The sequence below is a fragment of the Bidens hawaiensis genome, unplaced genomic scaffold (assembly GCF_021521415.1).
Source record: "Bidens hawaiensis isolate Kalapana, Puna unplaced genomic scaffold, B.hawaiensis_p1.1 tig00032452_1, whole genome shotgun sequence".
NCBI lineage: Eukaryota > Viridiplantae > Streptophyta > Magnoliopsida > Asterales > Asteraceae > Bidens > Bidens hawaiensis.
Window position 1 is genome coordinate 168,948 of NW_027495531.1, and position 23,890 is coordinate 192,837.

A 23,890-nucleotide genomic window follows, 5' to 3' on the forward strand; every position below is an offset into this window, starting at 1 on the left:
AGCAATTTGCACGTTTAGGTGTTTGGGATCTTATTGACAAGCCTGATAGAGTCAAGAAGGCAATTCCGAGTAAGTGGGTATATAAGTGTAAGAAAGATGATCGTGGGGTAATTGTGAGAAACAAGGCACGCTTAGTGGTGCAAGATTTTCATCAACAAGAGGGTATTGATTACACTGAGGTTTATGCTCTAGTTGCAAGATTAGAGTCGATTCGAATCTTCCTGGCATATGCTGCTTACAAGAATGTCAAGGTGTATCAAATGGATGTTAAGAGTGCTTTTCTCAATGGTGAACTTCACGAAGAAGTGTTTGTTTTACAGCCTCCAGGTTTCGAAGATCCTGAATATCCTGACCGTGTTTACCGTTTAAACAAGGCATTATATGGTCTCCGAGAGCTTGGTATGGCACGCTCGCAGACCATCTGACGGATAATGGTTTCAAACGAGGGACTGTCGACTGCACATTGTTTTATAAGAATATTGTGATGATCTTCTGCTCGTTCAAATTTATGTTGATGACATAATCTTTGGGTCTATTAACGACATGTTGTGTAAGGAGTTCGAGAAATCTATGCAAACCAAGTTCGAGATGAGTTCGATGGGAGAGATGAATTTATTTTTAGGGTTGCAGGTTCATCAGTCTGCGAAGGGAATCTTCATTCATCAGACAAAATATGTGAATGACGTCTTGAGCCGATTCAAGATTACTGCCGAAAAAATCCATTCTACTCCTCTTCCCGTGGGTCACAATTTATCACCGGATGAATTGGAGGATACCGTTGATCCGACCCTGTATCGTGCCATGATTAGTTCTTTGATGTATTTAACTGCTTCTCGACCCGACATAATGTTTGCTGTTTGTTTATGTGCTAGGTACCAAGCAAGTCCCCGAGTGACTCACCTGGTAGCGGTCAAGCGTATTCTGCAATATCTACGGGGAAATCTTGACATCAGATTATGGTATCCCAAAGTGATATAAACTTAAAGAAAAGCCAAATTGAAAGAGGTGTTAGTCTCTAGCAAAAGTCTCGGTGAAGATAGCAGAAATGTAATAACCGATCATACTCAAGCCTTATAGTTGTAGATCACCCAAAAATATAATAAAGCAAATAACAAGCGTTAGGATTCTGGACACTGTGAGTCTTTATGCGGCTTAATCATCTGGGTATTCATAAGCATGAATATTTCACTCTCCTTTAGAGCAAACCCAAAGTCATTAAACTTGATCACCACTGTACTTTGTACAATCTAAATTACTGACTTGATCAAAATCCGCTGTTAGTCATACAACTGTTCCTCCCTTGCGTGCGTCTCATTACCAATAAGAAACGGACCCCAGGGGATACAATGTATGTAAGCCGACAGATGGACTCGTGCATATTCACTCACAGTAAAAGAAATTTGATGCATTGCTCAAAGTTATAAAATTCTCAAAATTTTGATCAACACTATAACGGTTTAAGTCAAGTTGGGGTGATTTGGAAAAAATCAAATTAAGCTTGAACCGAGATTAGGGGCTGATAATTTCTGATATTCTGTGCGCAAATTGAACCATTAATCATATCACAAAATGCTCGAAGGTTTGTTATAAGATTTAAGTGGACAACAATATCAATGATCGACTTAACGCCAGTCATAATATCGCTAAAATATAAAACTGTGATGGAAGGGCATTTTGGTCAATATGATTCTCTGCTCAAACTCAACAAAAAAAATATATGTTTTGTTTTTGATAAATCATTGAAAAACACAAAAAGATTGTCTATTTTCTAATGATTCAGATATTCCTTTGTAAATACGTTATTTAATTTTTACAATATACCAAAAATATTTTATCTTTCGTTCTTTACATATTATTTAACGTTTTTAAGTTATGTTTCGTAAAAGTGAAACGTTTTTAAGTTATTTAGTTATCGGGATAAACGGTTCTCGGTAATTAATTTAATTTAAAATATTTAGTTATTTATTGAAATTTATTTTATTAATTCATTATTTAATTCATTTAATTATTTAAGTTAAAATTAAATAAAAATTTTAATTCGTTAAAAGCTACTTCGTTAATTATGGATAACGAACTAGGTGATCCTTTAGCGAACTGGTTTCTAGTTCGCTCACCTAATCCGCTTCCGCACTCTATAACGAATCATCCCTTCTTCGTTATACATATTTAATGAATCAAGACACGAGTCATGTCTTGTTCGCTAGTCTAAGGTAACGAACTGGAATAGCGAATTATCTAATTCGTTATTTATAATTCAAACGAATTGTGTAATTTGTACAATAAGTACCTCGGGTAGCGTGCAAGGTTATATAAGACAGAAAAAGATGAACAGTCCTTCACTGTTCATCTTTTCCTTCATCCTAAAGACACCTTATTCAAATTTTTCTCTGAAAATCGACTTCCAAATTTCGACATTTCAAAGCTATCAGTGTGTTTATAAGGTATCGATGATCACAGCGATGTGATTTTCGTCAAAAATGAATGAGATTTAATAAACTATTTATGGATTTTTGTGGTCTAAGGGTTTTCCGTGTTCATAAACCCTGATTTATTTGTGATTTAGCATTTTAAAGTTACTTATTTGTGATTCAATGTCACCGGAAAGTGATTCCGAGACCTTGGGTAGACTTTAATCAGTGTTCGATTATAGTTTACTAGGTTGATTGAATGATTATATGTTTGACGGCTTAGACTCTGTTTACTGAACTAATTGTTCTTGTGTATGTTACGGTGTTAAGCCTCAATCTTAACACCGTGAGCTTCGTATTGCAATTCCGAGTCACATAGACCTGCTATTTTGATTGTTCGACGATAATCATGCGCTAATTGTAGCTGGGTTTATGTTGTTGACCTTCGGTGTTCTTATTAATTTTGACCTTGACTATGCGAGTCAAAGATCAAGTCTAATGTTATTGACCATTTGTTATCTTTAGCGAATTGGAACTAATTTGTGTCCAATTCGTTACAGACATACACGAACTAGCTCAGCGAATAATTTACTTCACGAATCAGATGTGGATTCGTTAAAAGTATAACGAACTAGATCCATAGTTCCTCATTTTGAATAGTAATTCGCTAAGTCTACTTCGTTAGCTTATTTACCTGATAGCGAATCACTTGATTCGTTACTGAACGAATGACATTTATGTTTATTTATTTAATTAAATTTAAAATTAACATTTAAATTAAATAAAGTTTTCAACCATCCAAACGCGTAAATAAATTGATTACACATATCATATGAAATTAAATATATCATTAGATATTTAAATGTCCTAAATGTATATTACATTTTCACATTTCTTATATTCGTTCATATTTATACAGTTAAAATGGCTGATCAAATAAATCAAGATCCACCGGTTGCTGGTTAAGGGTAACAAGAACAACCACCACAGGAGCAACCACCTCAAGAGGATGTTATCTTGTTAACATATGACACGAAACACAACATCTGTGCATATATTGATCAAGATATTGCTGACGTTGACATATTTGGAGACATGTTAGCATTTTTAAGACGTTCAGTGATACGTTATGCAATCACTGCTCGACCCAGAGTGTCTTTGAGTATTATTAGACAGTTTTGGGATACTGCTGAGGTTGTGAGGCGGAAAAACATATTAAAGCCACGATTAATCAAACTACTATTACAATTGATGTGGAAGTGATTCACCGCCTGCTTCAATTTGATGATAACGATGACAACCCGAGTGAATTTGACAAGCAGTTGATCAAGGGTTTATTTACTCGTCTACGTTATGGTGGCAATATTGATAAGTCTATGTTGAACAAGAATGGTTTATGCCTACCATACAAGTATCTTCTTCATGTTTTAATTCATTGTATGAGTGGTCGACGTGGTGGATTTGACGAGTGTAGAAGTAGTATACAATCGGCTTTCGTTGCTCTTATTCTCAACAAGCCGTTTAACTACTCTAAGTTAGTTTATGATCATCTGCAAGAGCAAGTTCAGCAAACACTTCAAAAGAAGAAGTTTTTAATGTATCCTCGCTTCCTACAGCTGATTATTCAAGACTTGATTCCTGATTTAGTCATTGATCAGACTCAGGTGAATGATGAGCTTCCTATGGAACATATGAAAGCTGATACAGTACATAGGATGTTGGTGTATAGAAAGGAGAAGCCAAGGGATAAACGAATGATTGGTCATATAATTGATCCTAATTATGTATGTCCTCCTAATGAATGCTGGATCCACGACGACTCGGATTCTGAGCGTGAAGGGGAGACGGTGGGAACGATGATGACGGGAATGATGACGGTAATGATGGTGATAGTGGAGCTGGTGATGCAGCTCTTAGAGAACAACAAGCTGTAGTTGAAGCTGCGTTAGCTGCCACCATTGCAGCTCAACAAGAACGAAAGAGGAAAGGGAAAGCGGTGGCAACTGGAGAGCCATCGAAGAAAAGACGTGTTTCCACTGGGGCAGGGGTAATTATTGGTGTACCGCCACCTCGTCAATCAATGCCTCAACGCTCGGTAGTGCCGCCTACTACTAGCACTCCGATGCTTACATTGACTACGACGATGGTGTCCCATGAAAGGCTTGGTTTAATTCCTCAATGGCGTTATCTGAAATACCAAGGCCTCTTGCTACATTATCTACTGTTCCTTCAACACCATCGATGAGGCCTCCTCCTCCTCCTCGTCCTACTCCACCTCCTCCAAGTGATGTCTCGTTTATAAGAATCACTCGGCCTCAGAGACCGATTCAACCTGTTCATCCCTCACTATACAACTTGCCACCAAACCGTCAGACTGAGATGCTGCTGAATCTTCTACATCTTTATGAAAACCAAATGGCAGCTGACCGTCAGAATCCAGAACGTCTTATGGAGAATCAAAGACGGATGATGAGTTATATCTCATTTTGTTAGAAGGAGACTAAAGAGCTGCGGGCGATTGTTGAGTCTCAGGGGGTGAAAATGGAAGAACAAGAAGAATTAATTTTGCAGTTGACTTGCAAAGAAGATGCCCTAAAGAAACTCAAAGATGATGATCAAGATCCTGATGAGTCTGGTGCAGGAGGTGAGCCTAAACAATCGCATGGTTCATCTTCCGGTGCTGGTACAAGTGGCGGTGAAGACTTTGGGAAACAGATTATTATATATCAAGATCTAACTGCCCCCAAGCCAATTGAGATGATTGCGGCTAATACTGTGATATTTATGGATGGTTCGGGGGTGGTTAGAAGTGTGGTGAACAGAGATGAGATAGAGGTTGGTGAGTTTGTGGATAGGTCTCTGACACGGGAGCAGATTTCTATACTGCTTGGGCTGAATGACGATCAGTTGACTGCATTAGAGACTGAGCCTGATGTCGAGGTGGTGAATGAGGAAGGTATATCGGATGATCCGTCAATTCAGATGAATACGAAATTTATTTATGAAGATGAGGATGTTGAGATGGAAGATGTAACTGCTGAGGAGTATCCGAACTTGTTTCAACACACTAATGTTGATCAAGGTACTCCGATATTTGATGAACAGACAGTTAAAGCGGCAGAAGACGAATTGGAAAAAGTATTGAAGTGTAAGCGGATAGTTCATTCACTTGAAGTTATAACTGATAATGATATTGCAAGATGGTTCAAACGCCAGAAGGTGGGTAAAATTATCAGTGCGTATCGATATGTTGATCAAGAACGGAAAGACACCGCTGCTGCATGGGTTAAAGAAAACCAAATGACCTCCTTCAAGACTGTTTCCAAGGTACATGGTGATATTATCTCATGGCTTTATGATCCTGAGCTTAAAGTATGTATAATTAAGTGGGAGAAGGGGATCCAGTACTACGAAATGATGAAGGATGTACTTACTTTACCGCGTTGGGATGTTCGTACCCTCTCGAGACGTCCTTTTATCAAATGTGGTGGTTACCGGACAGCTGAGTGGTTTCATCAACACTTACTGTTCGAGGTCAATCATGGCTTCAAGTTCTTCAAGCCCCAGGTCCCGAGACGCAAACACATTGATGAGATTGATCCAAGGACTGGATGGAGGAAACTTGTTCTTAAGGTAAAGCCGCCAAAGACAATGAAGCGGGATCCTGTGAAGACGATGCCCCAACTGATGCATCTCTCATTCAACCATTGGTATTATGACAATCGTACTGGTGAGGCCGTCATTGTCCTTGGTAAAGGTCTGAAAGCTGAACTTATCAAGATAATCGACCTGATGTGGTTGGTTAATTTATCAAAGACCGATAATGACGTGCTACACAGGAAACAGATTCTGATCGAGCGCAATGAAGACTACGACCTGGCAATGCAATTCCAACGCGTTGTGCGCGCTTGTCATGAAAATGGAATTCATAGTTGCAGAGATTGGCAGTCCAAGCGCTTCAAGTAATTTAAAGACAAAGAGCTCAAGACGAGGGGGTGTCTGTTAGTGCACGGTTTTGCGTCTTGAGTCTTTGTAATTATTGTTAAAGTATTTGTTTTATATTTAATGTAATACTTAGTTTAATTATTGTCTAGTTCGTTATGTTCAAGGTCTAGTTCGCTAGGGGATGTTAGCGAACTAAGACTTAAGCTTATTTCCTCCTGATTCGTTAGGAGATGTTAACGAATCAGGGGGTGTTTCGTCTTATTAATGTATGTAACGAAGTAGCGTCTGGTTCGCTAGGGGATGTTAGCGAACCAGACCTATCTTCTATATACAGTGAACACTGTTCACGTTTAATTTAAGTTTTGGAGAGTTAATTAACGAAACCCTGTCAAAATCCTCTCTAGATCTTCATCCTAATATTATACGAACTATTGATATACACATACTGATAATACATATACATATATAACATTTAATCTAAAGTAATTATGAGCTAGATCTATTATTAAGATATTAATCATATATATATATATATATATATATATATATATATATATATATATATATATATATATATATATATATATATACAGATCTGAGATCTGTTATTGTTATTAGATTGATATACCGGGTAACAACACAAACCGCAACTGTTAATCCTTGTGTGTATATCGGTTTATGCCTAACTTGCTATTTGCTTACTTGCTTTATTTGAACGCATTTTCGGTGAAGTTCCACATTATAGTATGATCATACGACTATTTTCGGCAAACGATGTCCATTTTATGGCAATGGTTTAATCCTTGCTTCGTAACCAATGTCTATTTATATGAATTGGTTGAGCTCTTTCTTTATGGTTTGATTGATTGTTTATGTGATATGGCTTAACTATATATTCTCATAGGAACAGTATGCATCTTTCTTTATTTACTATATATTATTGTTGTTGTGTCTTAAACTGGTGTTTTACTCACTCAACATGTGTTGTTGACAAACCTTTCTATTTTATACGCATATTCAGGTTATTGTTTGAACTAGTTGGAAGATTTGGTGAACACTTAGTGAAGAATTTAAGTTAGAAAACTTTTAATCAGGATCATTTGTGATATAAATTGTATTGTTGTATGATTATGGATTTGGTACTTTGTACTTGAATTATTTGAATCATTTAATCGAATTAAATGATATTGTCACTTTTAAATATAGCATAATAGTATCCTAAGAGCTGTGAGCAATCAACACACGCCTTGCCATTTCCGTCTTAGGTTGGGGTGTGACAATATTGCTGCCGAAAATTGACGTTGTCTTCAACCCGTCTTCATCGTTGGTTCGTTCTTCAGATTTGGACATCTCCGACCACCTCGTTTTTCAACTGTGGGCCAACTTTCCTTCGCCATACACGATCTGAAACAACGATGAAAATGAGTTGGAGCTAACGTCGATTTCCAGTAGAGATCTAAATCACCTTATTTAAATAAGTCTGATGTCGTCCGATTTTCGACGAGTTCAAGGTTGGCCGGTGTATTGGTGGCAATATATTTGACTTTCCGGCGAGTTTTTCGAAGATACCATCACTTTAACGGAGAAGAATGGGCTTGTTCTACAATAGCAGGTATGTGCCGATTTTCACCAGAATAGATGATTGGTGGTTGTGATAGTAGTAGATGTGGAGGGGAGGAGGTTGAAGATGATGATGGATGGAGGTTTAAGATGAAGTTAGTGGTGGGTGGGTTCCACTTTATTTCTTTTATTATATCATTAAATATATTTGTTTTAACAGTAATAATATATATTCAAATGCCACATCATTGAAAAAAAATAAACTATTGCCATGTAATCGCCACGTCATACGCTACATCAACAAAACTTAATAAGATTAACTATTTGTTAGACTAAGATTGTTGTGGGTAACACAATTGAAAGTAGGTTTTATCACCGGTTAACTTGTTAGTTGGGATAAATATTGACTAAATAATCAATAGTTTGGATTAATAGAATCCAATTTTCCTTAAAAATGAGAGGCTTAAAAATTACTAATGATTCTAGTCTTAAAAGGATCAAAAGATGTTTACTATGTTTACACTTAACATCAATTAGGGAAAAGTTTAAATATAAATGAAGAAAAAAAACGATAAGTATGAGAATGAATTATAACCTAAAGAAAACCCTTAAAAATTTAAAATAATAATAATAAATAATAAAAAACTCATAACTCAAAATATAAATAGAAAACGAAAAAAATAAAATGTTTCCACCCTCTTTCTCTTTAAAAAAAACCACGGAAAAGATAAAATGTCGAGGAAAAAAGACACGACGAAGAAAATGGAAAAAAACAACAAATAAATGAAAAAAAGGCACAATATAACGCAATGGCGAGCAAATTATTAAACAATATATTAAGTAATATAACACAATATAAAGGAAAAAAGAAACAACGACAAAAATAAGGAAAAAATATGCACAATCAATAACGAAAAGAAAAACACAATGATAAATAAAAAGAAATCATGACCTATTTTCGTCAACATTGTGTGTGTTTGTGTGTGTTTGAACGAGGATGTCGGAAGAAACAATTTAGTTTTTTTTCTTTCTATTCTTGTATTTGATTTATGATTTTAATTATTATTTTAAATTTTAGGGGTTTTTAGACAGTAACTTTTGCTCATCTTTTTTATTTTTCTTTTCATTTATAGAATAACTTGATCCTATAATATTATTATTTTTATTTAGTTTTTAATAATTTATCTATATTGAACACTCCACAAACCATTAAGGTCTTCTGATTTTGGTTCCAATAAAATAATTTATGTATGCTATTTGCATCAAAGTATTAATGAAGATATCTATCTATATTTTATACCGAAGTCATGTGGTATTGATACTTGAGGATCTTATATATTAGTTTTCTAAGGCCAAGTCAATGAGGGATTGTGGATCTAAAATCACGATTAAAATTTACTTCTGTATTTTTGAATGGAATATTGATTTTGTAAGATTTTATTCTATTTAAACAAAGATAATATATAACGATATTTCAGAAATGATAATATCTACTTTAATTGAGTGATTATAAATTTATAGTGGTTGAAACATGTACTAACCTTTTAAACAATTATACTATGTGTATTGGATGTAGCCTTTTTGTGAGCGTTGTACGACATGTGTTGCCGTGTCAGCATATGAACTTTTTAGCTACAATGAGTGTAGTGGATGGAACCACTTCAAATCATTACCTTATTATTATTTTATTTTATTATTATTATATTTTGTTATCAAAATAAACTAAAAACAAACCCACCAATCACACTCCACCATGTCCCCACAAATCCCCCCCACCCGGCGTTGTGTATGAAGCACCCACCCCCTCCAAAGGGCTCGTAGCGCCTCGGGGACGGTGTTCCTGGCGCTATGAAGGCGCTTTCGAGGTGGATGACGCCCCACTACATTGGGTCTTAAGTTATGGTAAAAATGGTCACAAAAACGAGAAAGGTGAGAAGGATTTATAGTCATCCATCTAATCTTGCGATACACATTTTTTTTTCTCTACATCTTATATGACATCAAATTAACAACCCCCCCCCCCCCCAAACCCCCAAATATAAATATAAAAAGAACACTAAAAAACCTAAACTAAACCCTAAAGCTAAACCAACATTTTTTTTCTTGAAGGAGTTAACGGGAAAAAATTTTAGTTTTTATTTATATTTGAGAAAACTACGATTTGCCTCCCTGTGTAATTTGGGCGGGCTACCATTGAACCACTGAAAACTAAATTGCGCATGTTGGACCCATGTGTTTTTTATAATGCTGACCGTTTGGTTCAAGGGCACTTTAGTAATTAGATAAATTATAATAAGAACAACAAAAACAACAACAACAAAAAAAAAAAAAAAAAAACAACAACAACAACAATAATAATAATAATAATAATAATAATAATAATAATAATAATAATAATAATAATAATAATAATAATAATAGAGCAACTCATCATCATAATCATCATCTTCTTCTTCTTCATCCTCAAGAACACCATATTCATCATCTTATCTCTACCATATTTCTCTAAAATCACCATCAAAACTAAAGTAATTTATATGGATCTTGAGTGAGTTTTCGAGAATAACAAAACCCATGTGTCGATTTTCTTCCATTTTGCAAGAGCCGTGAACATTCGTAACCTAGGGTTTCAAAATAATTTGGGGTTTTTCAAATTTTGTAGCCTGGAATCTGTCACACACCCATCTTAGGCATGGGCGTATGATCAACAGTTGGTACCATATTTGTAAATAAATCAGAGTTACGTATTTAAGAGAAAGTCTTTTAAAACATGTTAATTTTAAAGATAATATTTACATTATACAAACGACGGAACAAAAGTTTCCATTTGAGATTACTTGTTTTTATTTACGAAACCACCATTCATTTATATTTAAGTTTAACAAAAAGATCAGAGCCATCAGATATCTTGAGCACTTCGTTCTTCAAGCCCTAATCTTGGTTACCTTCAAAATGTTAGAAAATACGTCAGCAACGAATGTTGGTGAATATGCAGACGCAAAAATATTTTCTTTTACTTAATTACCCCTCGAGGCCACGTAATCTCGGCCCATATTGGCTTAGGAATAATCAAGTTAAAACAACACAACTATAAACTCGAATCTCTACACTAGATACCTCATCAAACACCGCAACGTTCGACTTAGTTAAGTACCAGTATGTATACACATTGTCATTACTCCCCGCATGTGAGCGTCACTATAACCAAGTGTGGTTCGATGTGCCCACCGCATTTTACCACATATGTAAGGATCTAGACAAACGTATACTACAGCCTGAGGGCTAGGCTTATACTCTTGTTTATGACATTTTAGAGACACGTAGTCTCATGTAAAACCTTTTCATTTAACACATTGACCCGTTTTAAAACAAGTTCATAAAGTTTGGGGCGTATTCATCTTTTTGATTTGGATTAGCTTCAAAAACCGTCCGAGGGTCTTTTCCATTGCTATCTCGCACATATAGTACGCGTATAACCTTTTGTTAGTCGGATTTGCAATCCGGCCTAAGACCTTTAGGTCTTTATAATCGTCACCTTGATTATTTATTCTTTACTCTAAAACCTCTAGTTAAAAAGTATTTTCTTTCTTTTTAAGCCTTTAGTTTAAAATATCTTTATTTCTTTCTCTTATAAGACAACCTATAGTTAATCTTATTTTCTTACATTTCTTCTTCTATAAGAAATGTACATCTATCTTTTCTTTATTATTTAAGAATAGTTATTATTACTTAAATAATAATTTAACAAAGAATTATAATCACACATATATGTATATATGTATTTATTCGTAGTTTCTTTCTTTTCTTTTCTTTGTAATATATTTTATTTATTTATCGAGGTATCGAGTATAACCTCGACTTAAGGTTTAAGCCTTTTATGTTATTATTTTTTTATTCGGACATTATGCCTACCTTTGTCGGCTTATAAGACCCTACACATTTGAGCAGCACTTCAACGCTATTTCGCCTCCGTTTTCTTTTTGATCGAACCTTTATTTCGACACTCTTTTCTTGGCACGCAAAACGATGTACACCAACACTTCACCACTCGTCGGCACGCTTTACAAGACTAGTCGTGATGACGTCGGGGATGGCAACATCTTCTATGTTGGATCGTTGATGTAATGTTGCACGTACTTCGAGGAAACGGGTACGGAAATCGAGGATTATGGGCATGTTTTACGAGGTGATCGAGGGTATACTTTATGATACTTTAGAGAGAGAGAGTAGAGAGATGTATATGTGTGAGATTTGAGGTGTGAGGAGCATGAACCCGTAGCTCAGTATTTATAGGCAAACCCTAGAGCCCGTCACGATACGCGATGGCCCTTTTGGTTAGCCTGTCGCGTATCACGACGTAGGCTTGGCCAGTCATCAAGTAGGCTTGCCACGTGTCGCCACGTGGCAGACATTGTGCCACATGGCGAACGGTGTGCCACGTGGCATACCACACGTCTCATTGTCAGACAACCCATCGCGATACGCGATGGGTTTCTTTTCTGATCCATCGCGTATCGCGATGGGTTAGGAAATCAGAATTTTCATTTTTAACCCTAAGGTTTGGATTTTGGCATTTTTGGTCCTTTGACTATGGAAACTTGGTATTTTTGATCCGATATTTTCATGATGTTACAGAATCAATTCGAAACACTAAGGAATCATGGTGGTGGATGAACACGGTGATGGTTATGGCGGATGAAGATGGTGGTGGTGGATGAAGACGCCGGTGGTGGTGGCGGCTGTCACCGGTGGTGGCGGTGCGCCGACTCATTCTCAACTCCAAATACAAATCTGGACATCTTTCTTGAACTTCCGGCAACATGTTCTTTATTTTCCAGCGGTAACCTACTTCGAAATTATGTACGATGGTGGTGGTGATATAATATTTATGGGTTGTTATAACATACCCATTTGGGTTTAAGTGGGTATGTAGATGATGTTAATTTATGTGTTTGTATAAGATTTTTGTGTTTTTCTGGGTTTGGGTTAGGGTTCTTAGCTGGAGATTCCTGGGTTTGTGTGGGTTCTTAGATGTTGAATGTTGATGATGAGGATTAAGATGAAGATGAAGGGTATATTGGCCATTTAACCAATAATTACACGGCAGGGAGCATAATGAGCCCACACGAAAACACATGTGTCCAACATGCGCAATTTAATTTTCAGCGATTCATTGGTAGCTCGCCCAAATTACACATGGAAGCAAATCCTAGTTTTCTCTTTATAATTTGAGTTATGATTTTTTTATTATTTAAAAAAAAAATTATTTAGAGATTTTATATCTCAACCAAATAAATACAATAAATTTTCTCACTTCTTATTTGCATCACCCTTTTAATTTTAATTTATTTTAACATTTACCAGATTTTAAACTCATGATGGCTTATAATATTTTGTAACTTACGCTTAAGCATAAAATTATTATATGAATAACATCAACAAATCAATGTTCTATAAAATCTAAAGGATATTTATTTGGTAATCAACGATATGGCAATATGGCATGATGTTTACGTATGTTATTAGGCTGTGCGTAATGAGGTGAGGATTAGGGGCGACGGGGGCTACAAAATGGAGGAAGACCGCCCCAGACGATAATAGGAGCGATAGGGGGAGTGTTATTTTTCGCCGACGTTTGAAAGAAAATAATAATATTTTAATATTAATGACTATTGAACGGTCAAAAAAATTAAAAACTTATTATATATATACCCGACCAATTCAACCATTTTCAACATTTCATATACCAAATCAAATACTTCTTCATCAATTCAATACCCATTTTCACGGTTTCACGAAGTTTTTTTGTTTGATCCCATTTTAAACTCGTTCTAATCAATATCTTAGATCTAATCCAGATCTATATGTTAATATTAATTATACGGATCTAACTCTCGAATACCTTAGTTCGATTGCTATTCGTATGTATTATATATTATCAATAAGTTTAATCGTGAAGCTTGAGAGAGAGAGAGAATACTTTAAATCTTTCTGAATAATATTAATTCTCTCAAAACTTCAACTCTTTTTACAAGTGAACAGTGGTTCACTATTTATAGAAGACGATCTGGTTCGCTATTAACTTAACGAACCACCCCTAATTCGTTAACATCCCCTAACGAATCAGGAGGGAATACATTATAATGTCTTAGTTCGCTAACATTCCTAGCGAACTAGACTTAACCTTAACGAACTAGTCTTAGTTCGCTAACATTCCTAGCGAACTAGACTTAAACATAACGAATTAGACTAAAATAAACATTAAATATTACATTTATATATCAAATAAATATTAATGATAATTACAAAGACTCTAGACGCAAAACCGTGCACTAACAGACACCCCCTCGTCTTGAGCTCTTTGTCTTTAACTTATTTGAAACGCTTTGTCTGCCAATCTCTGCAACTATGAATCCCATGTTCATGGCATACACGAACGACACGTTGGAATTGCATAGCCAGGTCGTAATCTTCTTGGCGTTCAAACAAAATCTGCTTTCTGTATAGCACGTCATTGTCTGTCTCTGATAAATTAACCAACCACATCGGATCGATTATCTTGATGAGCTCAGTCTGTAGTCCTCGACCATGAACTATAACGGCCTCGCCAGTCCGATTGTCATAGTACCAACGGTTGAAAGACAGATAAATATCTTGAGGCATTGTCTTCACAGGAACCCTTCTCATTGTCTTTGGTGGCTTCACTTTCAAAACAAGTTTCTTCCAGCCGGTCCTTGGATCAATCTCATCAGTACGTTTACATCTTGGGACCTGGGGCTTGAAGAATTTGAAGCCATGATTGACCTTGAACAGTAAGTGTTGATGAAACCACTCAGCAGTTCGGTTACCCCCACGATTGATAAATGGACGTCTCGCGAGGGTGCGTACATCCCAACGCGGTAATGTTAAAACATCCATTATCCTCTCGTAATATTGGACACCTTTTTCCCATTTAACAATACATACCTTAAGTTCTGAATCATAGAGCCAGGAGACAATATCACCATGTACATTAGAAACAGTCTTGAAGGTAGTCATCTGATTTGCCTCAATCCAAGCAGCAGCTGTATCCTTTCTTTCTTTATCTACGTACCGATAAGCACTGATGATCTTACCCACTCTCTGGCGTTTGGACCATCTTTCAATGTCATCATCAGTCACTTCTTTGAGTGAAGGAACAGTCCGTTGCACAATCTTCTCCAGTTCATTCTCAGTCTCCTTAATTACGTCTTCATTAAATACCGGAGCACCTTGATCAACATTTGCGTGTTGATACAAGTCCGGGTACTCTTCAGCTGTCACATCCTCCATTTCAATCTCCTCGTTCTCATAAATAAAATCCGTATCCATAAATAATGGATCAACTTCCATTTCATCGTCATTGATCACTTCAACATCGGGCTCAGTCTCTAATGCAGTCAGCTGATCGTCATTCAGCCCAAGTAGAATCGAGATCTGCTCCCTTGTCAAAGATCTAATCACAAACTCACCGATCTGTATCTCATCTTTGTTCACCATACTTCTAACCATTCCCAATTCATCAATAAATATCACCGTGTTAGCCTTAATCATTTCTATTGGCTTGGTAGCTGTTGGATCTTGATATGAAACTATCTGCTTGTTCGAATCATCAGCGCCACTGACATCAGCACCAGAGGATGAACCGTGCGATTGTTTAGGCTCACCTCCTGCATCAGACTCGTCAGGATCATCATCATCATTTTTGAGTTTCTTGAGGGCATCTTCTTTACAAGTTAATTGTAAAATTAACTCATCTTGTTCTTTTAATTTCACCCCCTGCGACTCAACAATCGCACGCAACGACTTGGTCTCTTTCTGACAGAACGAAATATAGCTCATCATTTTTTGTTGATTCTCCATGAGTCATTCTTGATTGAGTCGGTCAGCTGCCATTTGATTTTCATATAAATGTATCAGATTAAGCAACATTTCCGTTTGACGTCCAGGTGACAAATTGTATACAGATGGATGAACTGGTTGAATAGGTCCCTGAGGCCGAGTGATTCTCATGAAAGAGACATCACTAGGCGGGGGCGGAGGAAAATTGGTTGTTGGCAGAGGAGGAGGTCCCATTGAAGTGGTGGAAGATACGGTAGACAACACAGCAGGAGGCCTCGGTATCTCGGTCAACGCCATTTGAGGAATCAAGCCGAGCCTCTCATGTGACACCATCGTCGTTGTTAAGGTGAGCATCGGAGTGCTAGTAGTTAGCGGCACCGCCGAGCTTTGAGTAGTTGATTGACGTGGTAGCGGTGTTCCAATAATTACCCCAGCCCCAGCAGACACACGGGGCTTCTTCGATGGTTCATCAGTAGCTACCGCTTTGCCCTTTCGTTTTCGTTCTAGCTGAGCTTTCATGGTGGCAGCTAGAGCAGCATCGACTGCATCTTGTTGTTCTTTCAGAGCTCGCTCACCAGCTCCATCATCACCATCACCATTGTTACCATCATCATCCCCACCGTCATTGTTCCCACCTTCTCCCCCTTCACGCTCGGAATCCAAATCATCATGTATCCAGCGCTCATTAGGAGGACATACATAATCTGGATTGATTATATGACCAATCATCCTTTTGTCTTGTGGCTTATCCTTTCGATAAATCAACATCCGATGCACCGTTTCAGCTTTCATATGTTCCATATCAAGAACATCGTTCACCAACGATCGATCAATCACCAAATCCGGTATCAGATCTTGAATAATTAATTGTAGAAAGCGTGGATACATCAAGAACTTCTTTGACGGTAGAGTTTGCTGAACTTGCTCTTTCAGATGATCAAAGATGAGTTCTGAATAGTTGAAGGGCTTGTTCAGGATTAGTGCAACAAAAGCTGATTGCAGACTTAATCTGCATTCATCAAAACCACCTCGACGTCCACTCAAGCAATGAAGTAAGACATGCATCAAATACTTGTATGGTGGACACAACCCATTCTTGTTCAACATGGACCGACGAATATCACCCCCATAATTTAATCGTGTGAATAAACCCCTAACCAGCGTCCTGTCAAATTCACTCAGATAATCATCACTATCGTCAAATTGAAGTACCCGACGAATGACCTCAACATCAATCGTAATGGGAATCTGATTGATTGTAGCTTGAACCCAATTATTTTCTTCAACATATACCGCTGTGTTCCAAAATTGTCTGATTATACTAAGATACACCTTAGGTTTAGCAGTGATTGCATAATGTATCTTCGAACGGCGTAAGAAATTCAACATAGCTCAGAACGTCCTTAAATCAGCCACATCATGATTGACATAAGCACAGATGTTGTGCTTCTTATCGAACGGTAATAGAATCATTTCGACTTGTTGAGCTTGTTGTTGTGGTTGTTCTTGACGAGGTTGTTCCTGTGGTTGTTCTTGTTCAGCCATGATTTACTGTATAAATAAAACCAATATGAGAATAGATATCACCATATATAATCAAAAGATATGTGTAATTAATCTAGTTACGCGTATTAGAAAACTTAAATCTTTTAATTAAATTAAATGAATATTAAAATTAGTTAACTAATTTTTATTTAAATATTAAAAAAAATTTAAATCCTTTAAATCCTATAATTAAAGTAATTTTTTTTAAATGTCATTCGTTAAGAATCACACTGATTCGTTATACAAAGATAACGAATCAGGCGATTTGCTATCAAGTAAATATCTTAACAAACTGGACCTAGCGAATCACTATTTAATTTTAACGAATTAATCTCTAGTTCGTCATATTTTAAACGAATCAAACTCTGATTCGTGTGACATCTTATTCGCTAAGCTAGTTCGTGTAAAATCTTAACGAATTGGACACGAAACAGTTCCAATTCGCTAAGAATAACGAATGGTCATAATTAAGACTTTTTCTTTGACTTCACAAAGTCAAGGTCAAAATTATCAAGAACAATAATAGTCAACAACTTAAACTCAGATTCAATTCGGCCATAACCATCGTTGAACCATCAAGATAATCAGCTTGTTAAGCTCGGAAACACACTCGTTAATGTAGGTGAATGAGATTGAGACTCATTACCCAAATGTGTTAATAATCAAACAAACCAACAGTGAATATCAAGAACACATAACAACAATTAACCCAGCAAACAATAATCAAAAATTGATTAGAGTCCACCAAGGGTATCGGAAAGTGATTCCGATCAAAATGATATCAAAATCAGACAATTAAGAACATAAATTATACACAAACGAGTTTCAAAGGTTCAAAACCCTTAAACCCTTAAAACTACATAATTCAACAGTTAATTCATTGTCATTTTTGACGAAAATGATATTGCCAAGAACATTTATACCTTAGAAACTCAAATTGATCTTTGAATTGTTCAAACTTAAAGATCGAAAATATCAGAGAGAATTTGAACAGTTTCTGAAAGATGAAGAAAGAAGACGAACAGTGGAATACTATTCATTATCTTGTCTTATATAGCAGTGCACGAAACCCTAGGCACAACTTGCACGAATCAGACGATTCGTTTAACTTAAAGTTAGCGAATTAGCCCATTCGCTAACTCAATTCGTTACCTTATGTTAGCGAATCACAATGCGATTCGTTAAATTAAAGATAGCGAATCAAGAAATGATTCGTGTCATGATTCGTTAAATATGTATAACGAAGGGATGATTCGTTACAGAGTGCGGAAGCGAATTAGGTTAGCGAACCAGAAGCTAGTTCGCTAAAGAATCACCTAGTTCGTTAACCATACATAACGAATGGGAGTTTAGCGAATTAAACTCTTTTATTTAATTTTTAAATTAAATAATTAAGTGAATGAATAAATTAATGAAATAAATAAAGAATTAAATTAAATCAATAAGTTAAATTATCGAGAAACCCTTATATCCCGACAACCTAATACGTTAAAATTGTTTCAGATTACCGAAACTTAACTTAAAAATTTATTTAAATATATTGTATAAAGAAGACGAAAATATTTTTGGAATTTTGTAAAAATTTAAAGAATTAAAGAATGTATTTACAGAAAAAAATATCCGAACTATTAAAAAATAGACAATCCTTTTGTATTTTTCAATGATTTTATCAAAAACAGTACATATTTTTGTAATTTTGTTGAGTTTGAGATATTTCAGCGATATTATGACTGGCGATAAGTCGGTCATTGGTATTGTTGTCCACATAAATCTAATAACACATATTCAAGTATTTTTGTGATATGATTAAATAGTTCAATTAGAGCACAGAATATCGGAAATTATTAGCCTCTAATCTTGGTTCAAGCTTAATTTGATTTTTTGCCAAATCACCCCAACTTGACTTAAACCATTATATTGTTGATCAAAATTTTGATACCAATTGTAAAAATTTTGAGCAATGCATCAAGTTTCCTTTACTGTGAGTGAGTATGCACGAGTCCATCTGTCGGCTTATGTACATTGTATCCCCTGGGGTCCGTTTCTTAATGGTATTAAGACGCACGCAAGGGAGGAACAATTGTATGACTAACAGCGGATTTTGATCAAGTCAGTAATTTAAATTGTACGAAGTACAGCGGTGATCAAGTTTAATGACTTTGGGTTTGCTCTAGAAAGCGAGTGAAATATTCATGCATATGAATACCCAGATGGTTAAGCCGCATAAAGACTCACAGTGTCCAGAATCTTAACGCTTGTTATTTGCTTTATTTGATTTTTGGGTGATCAACAAATATAAGGCTTGAGTATGACTGGTTATTACATTTCTGCTATCCTCACCAAGACTTTTGCTAGAGACTAACACCCCTTTCAATTTGGCATTTCTTTATGTTTATATCACATACTTTACTCTACTGGGTTGTTTTAAGACCTACCAATGCACCAATGCAATTAAGCACACAGTCTTTTAAGCTTACTTTTTGCTGAACTTGGGGTCAAGATAATCAATGTACTATCATTTTCTCTTTTTGCTTCAAAAACTCATAATTTTGAGGAGCATAAAAAATAAATAAAAGATAAATTTAATCGCCCCAGTTAACTTAAGAGAATAAATAAATGGCTAACCATCAATTCACAAGTGAATCATAGGACCAAGACATGCAAGCATGCTTTACAAACTTAAATAACCGACGTAATTTTCAGCGAGAAAATAATCTAAAAATCTTTTTGGATTTTCTCTATACAAACTTTAAAACACAATATTTTTGTCTTTTTCAAATTTCTTATAAACAAAATAAACTTCACAATCTTTTTGGATTTTCAGATATTTCTGTACAAAAACATAAATCACATTCTTTTTGGTTTTTCAAAATTTAAAATGTTTTTGATTTTTCTAAATTTTAAAGGAAAAATATTAAAGAACAAAAATCACAATATTTTTTGAATTTTGAGAAATTTTGTAAGGCCCCGTTACCGGTAGCCCTACTTTCGTGTTGGATTTACTCATAAACACAGTTCTAAATATCAGAGTTAATTAAAACATTTACGCGGAAAATAAAACTTTCATAAAACTTTACATAATTCATAACTTGTCTCAAAACATCCTTTGTCTTTCAACATTAAAGCATTAAATTAAAACATCATAAGTCTTCAGATGCCAGATTCTTGTTCAGTGCCATGTGTCTCCTCAAGCGAGCTGCCTCATCCTACTCACCTGCGTGCATACTAAAAGTCAGCTACGCTGAGTGAGTTCTAGATAATCACATAATCATACCATTCATATAACATTATATTCTTTCATTCATACTTTTATACTTTCATACCTTCATACTTTCTTACATTCATACTTTCTTACTTCCTTACTTTCTTACTTTCATACTTTCTTTTGTATTAACTTACTTTCATATCTTACGTTATAAAGAGCATTACGCCCTACATTCCTCGAGTATTATTAGGGCTCGGTACCCTCCTTCCTCGAGTATTATTAGGGCTCGGTACCCTCCTTCCTCGAGTATTATTAGGGCTCGGTACCCTCTTTCCACGAGTATTATTAGGGCTCGGTTTCCCTCTTTCCACGAGTATTATTAGGGCTCGGTTTCCCTCTTTCCTCGAATATTAGTAGGGTTCGGTTCCCTAGTTCTCGAATATTAGTAGGGTTCGATTCCCTCTTCGTTACCATACAACCATACATCGTACCTCGAGTATTATTAGGGCTCGGTACCCTTTTCGTAACCATACAACCATCCTTTCCTTCATTTATTAACTTTATCACATTCATACACATAAGCATAAATATCATACTTACTTAACTTAGCGTTACAACCTGACAGTACGTGCAATATCCGAAGATCGTTCACGTACCATCAAGCAATCATTCATACATTTCACATTATCCACATAAGGCATACACTTATCTCTTAGGATAAGTGTATTAACAAACATATTGAGTATGCACACAGCCCCGAAAACGTGACACATAAATGGGGCTAGAAACTCACCTGAACACGGTTACGTTCACTGTTAATCGTAATCCCTTTCTTCAGTTGTGCACGGCTGACTGTATAACAAGTATACATATCAATTTAACTATCACTACTTATAACATCTTTCTAGTCTTAATTACTACCCACAACGAACGGGGGTCCGGGGGCAGCGCCCCTGGCAGCGGGGTCTAGGGGCGGCAGCCCCTAGCAGGGTCCAAGGGGCAGAGCCCCTGGCTGGGGTCGAGCTGCCAGGTCAGCTTGGAAAAATTTTATTTCCATTAACTGTCTTAACACATTTTCCATTAGGTTTTTAATTTATTTTCTAAACGAACTTCACTTCAGGCGAATTTAAACCTCGGGCGAACTTGGCTTCAGGCGAAGTTAAACCTTAGGCGAACTTGGCTTCAGGCGAAGTTATCCTTAGGCGAACTTGGCTTCAGGCGAAGTTATCCTTAGGCGAACTTGGCTTCAGGCGAAGTTATCCTTAGGCGAACTTGGCTTCAGGCGAAGTTATCCTTAGGCGAACTTGGCCGTAGGCGAAGTTATCCTTAGGCGAAGTTACGCTTGAAGGCGAAGTTACGCTTGAAGGCGAAGTTCATCAGGCGAACTTAATCTTGCAGGCGAAGTTATCGCGCTGCAGATCTGTTTGCCCATAAATCCTTCGTTTCTTAGCCAAATAACTCGATTTTGGTACCCACGGAATCGTATGATCGGCGCCTACAAATCCCAACAATCAAATCGGCCTAAAATCGACGTTTTAGGGGTCCGATTTGGGCAGTTTGGGTTTCGGGTCCGGTTAACCCACCCAATCCTAACCATTTTCAGTAATATTAGCTTTGTTGGATTTGTTCTTACCTTACCAACTCAGATCTATCAACAAAATCTCGGGTCTCGGCTTCGAATCTTGATCGGTTAGAATGTGTGTGTTTTGAGTGTGTGAAGAAATAGATGTAAATGAAGATATTTTTGGGATTTTGGGGGTATTTATATTCCTGAAATCCCATTCTTATTTAACCCATCTCAATTAATCCACGCCCAAGACCCGCTCCCTACCCGATACTAATTAATTACGCGAAATCACTAAACATAACTTCCTTTATTCATCATTAAAATTTTTAGGATGTTACAAGTCTTCCCCCCTTAAAAAGGTTTCGTCCCCGAAACCTAACTATTACATAAACAAACTAGGGTAAAACTTGCGCATCTCATCCTCCGCTTCCCAAGTAGCATCTGATCCTTTGCGGTGTTTCCATATCACTTTTACCAAAGGTATAATCTTGTGACGAAGCTGCTTTTCCTTGCGATCAGCGATCTCTATCGGTTGCTCGATGTAGTTCAATTGTTCATCAACCTCAATATCCATCAATGGCACGTGAGACGTGTCATCAGCTAGACACTTCCTCAGATGAGAAACATGGAAGGTTGAATGAATTCCTTCTAACTCATCGGGTAAATCCAGTTTATAAGCTACTTCACCCACACGTTTTACAATCTTGAACGGTCCAATGTACCTCGGACTCAACTTTCCTCTTTTCCTAAAACGGATAATCCCCTTCCAAGGCGAGACTTTGAGCATCACATAGTCACCCACGTTAAACTCAATTGGTCGTCGCCGCTTATCTGCATAAGACTTTTGTCTGTCTTGAGCGGCTTTCATTCTTGCTTTGATCTGAACGAACTTTGAAGACGTTTCTTGAACCACTTCTATGCTTCCCATTTCCTTCTGACCAATCTCACCCCAACACACCGGGGTTCTACATCGTCTACCGTACAGCATCTCAAACGGTGGCATACCAATACTTGAATGGTAACTGTTGTTATAGGAGAACTCTGCCAGATGCAGATGATCATCCCAACTTCCACCAAAATCTAAAACACAAGCACGTAGCATATCCTCAAGGGTTTGGATCGTCCGTTCGGACTGCCCATCGGTTTGAGGATGATACGCCGTACCGATGTTCAACCTCGTCCCCATAGCTTCATGAAATTTCTTCCAGAACCTCGAAGTAAACCGTGTATCCCTATCAGACACGATCGATAACGGTACTCCATGCTTGGTTACCACTTCCTTGATGAACAAGCTTGCTAACGTTTCTGACGAGATGGCCTCTCGTATGGGCAGAAAGTGAGCACTCTTGGTCAAACGGTCCACAATCACCCAAATGGTATCATGTTGCTTAGCTGTACGAGGTAGCTTAGTTATGAAATCCATGGTGATGTGTTCCCATTTCCACTCAGGTATCTCTAGCGGTTGCATCTTCCCATAAGGCTTTTGGTGCTCGGCCTTGACTTGTAAGCAAGTTAAGCACTTACTAACATAATCCACTACATCATTCTTCATTCCTGGCCACCAGTAATCTCTTTTCAAGTCTTGGTACATCTTTGTAGCTCCAGGATGGATTGAGTACCTTGACTTATGAGCTTCATCTAAGATTCGACTTCTAAGATCACCATGGCGTGGAATCCACATACGGTCAAATCTAGTTTTAACTCCATGAGTGTTTTCCATCAACTCATCTTGCTGGCCATAAATCCTTTCTTTCTTTACTAACCCTTCGTCTACTAACACTTCTGACTGCACTTTGATGA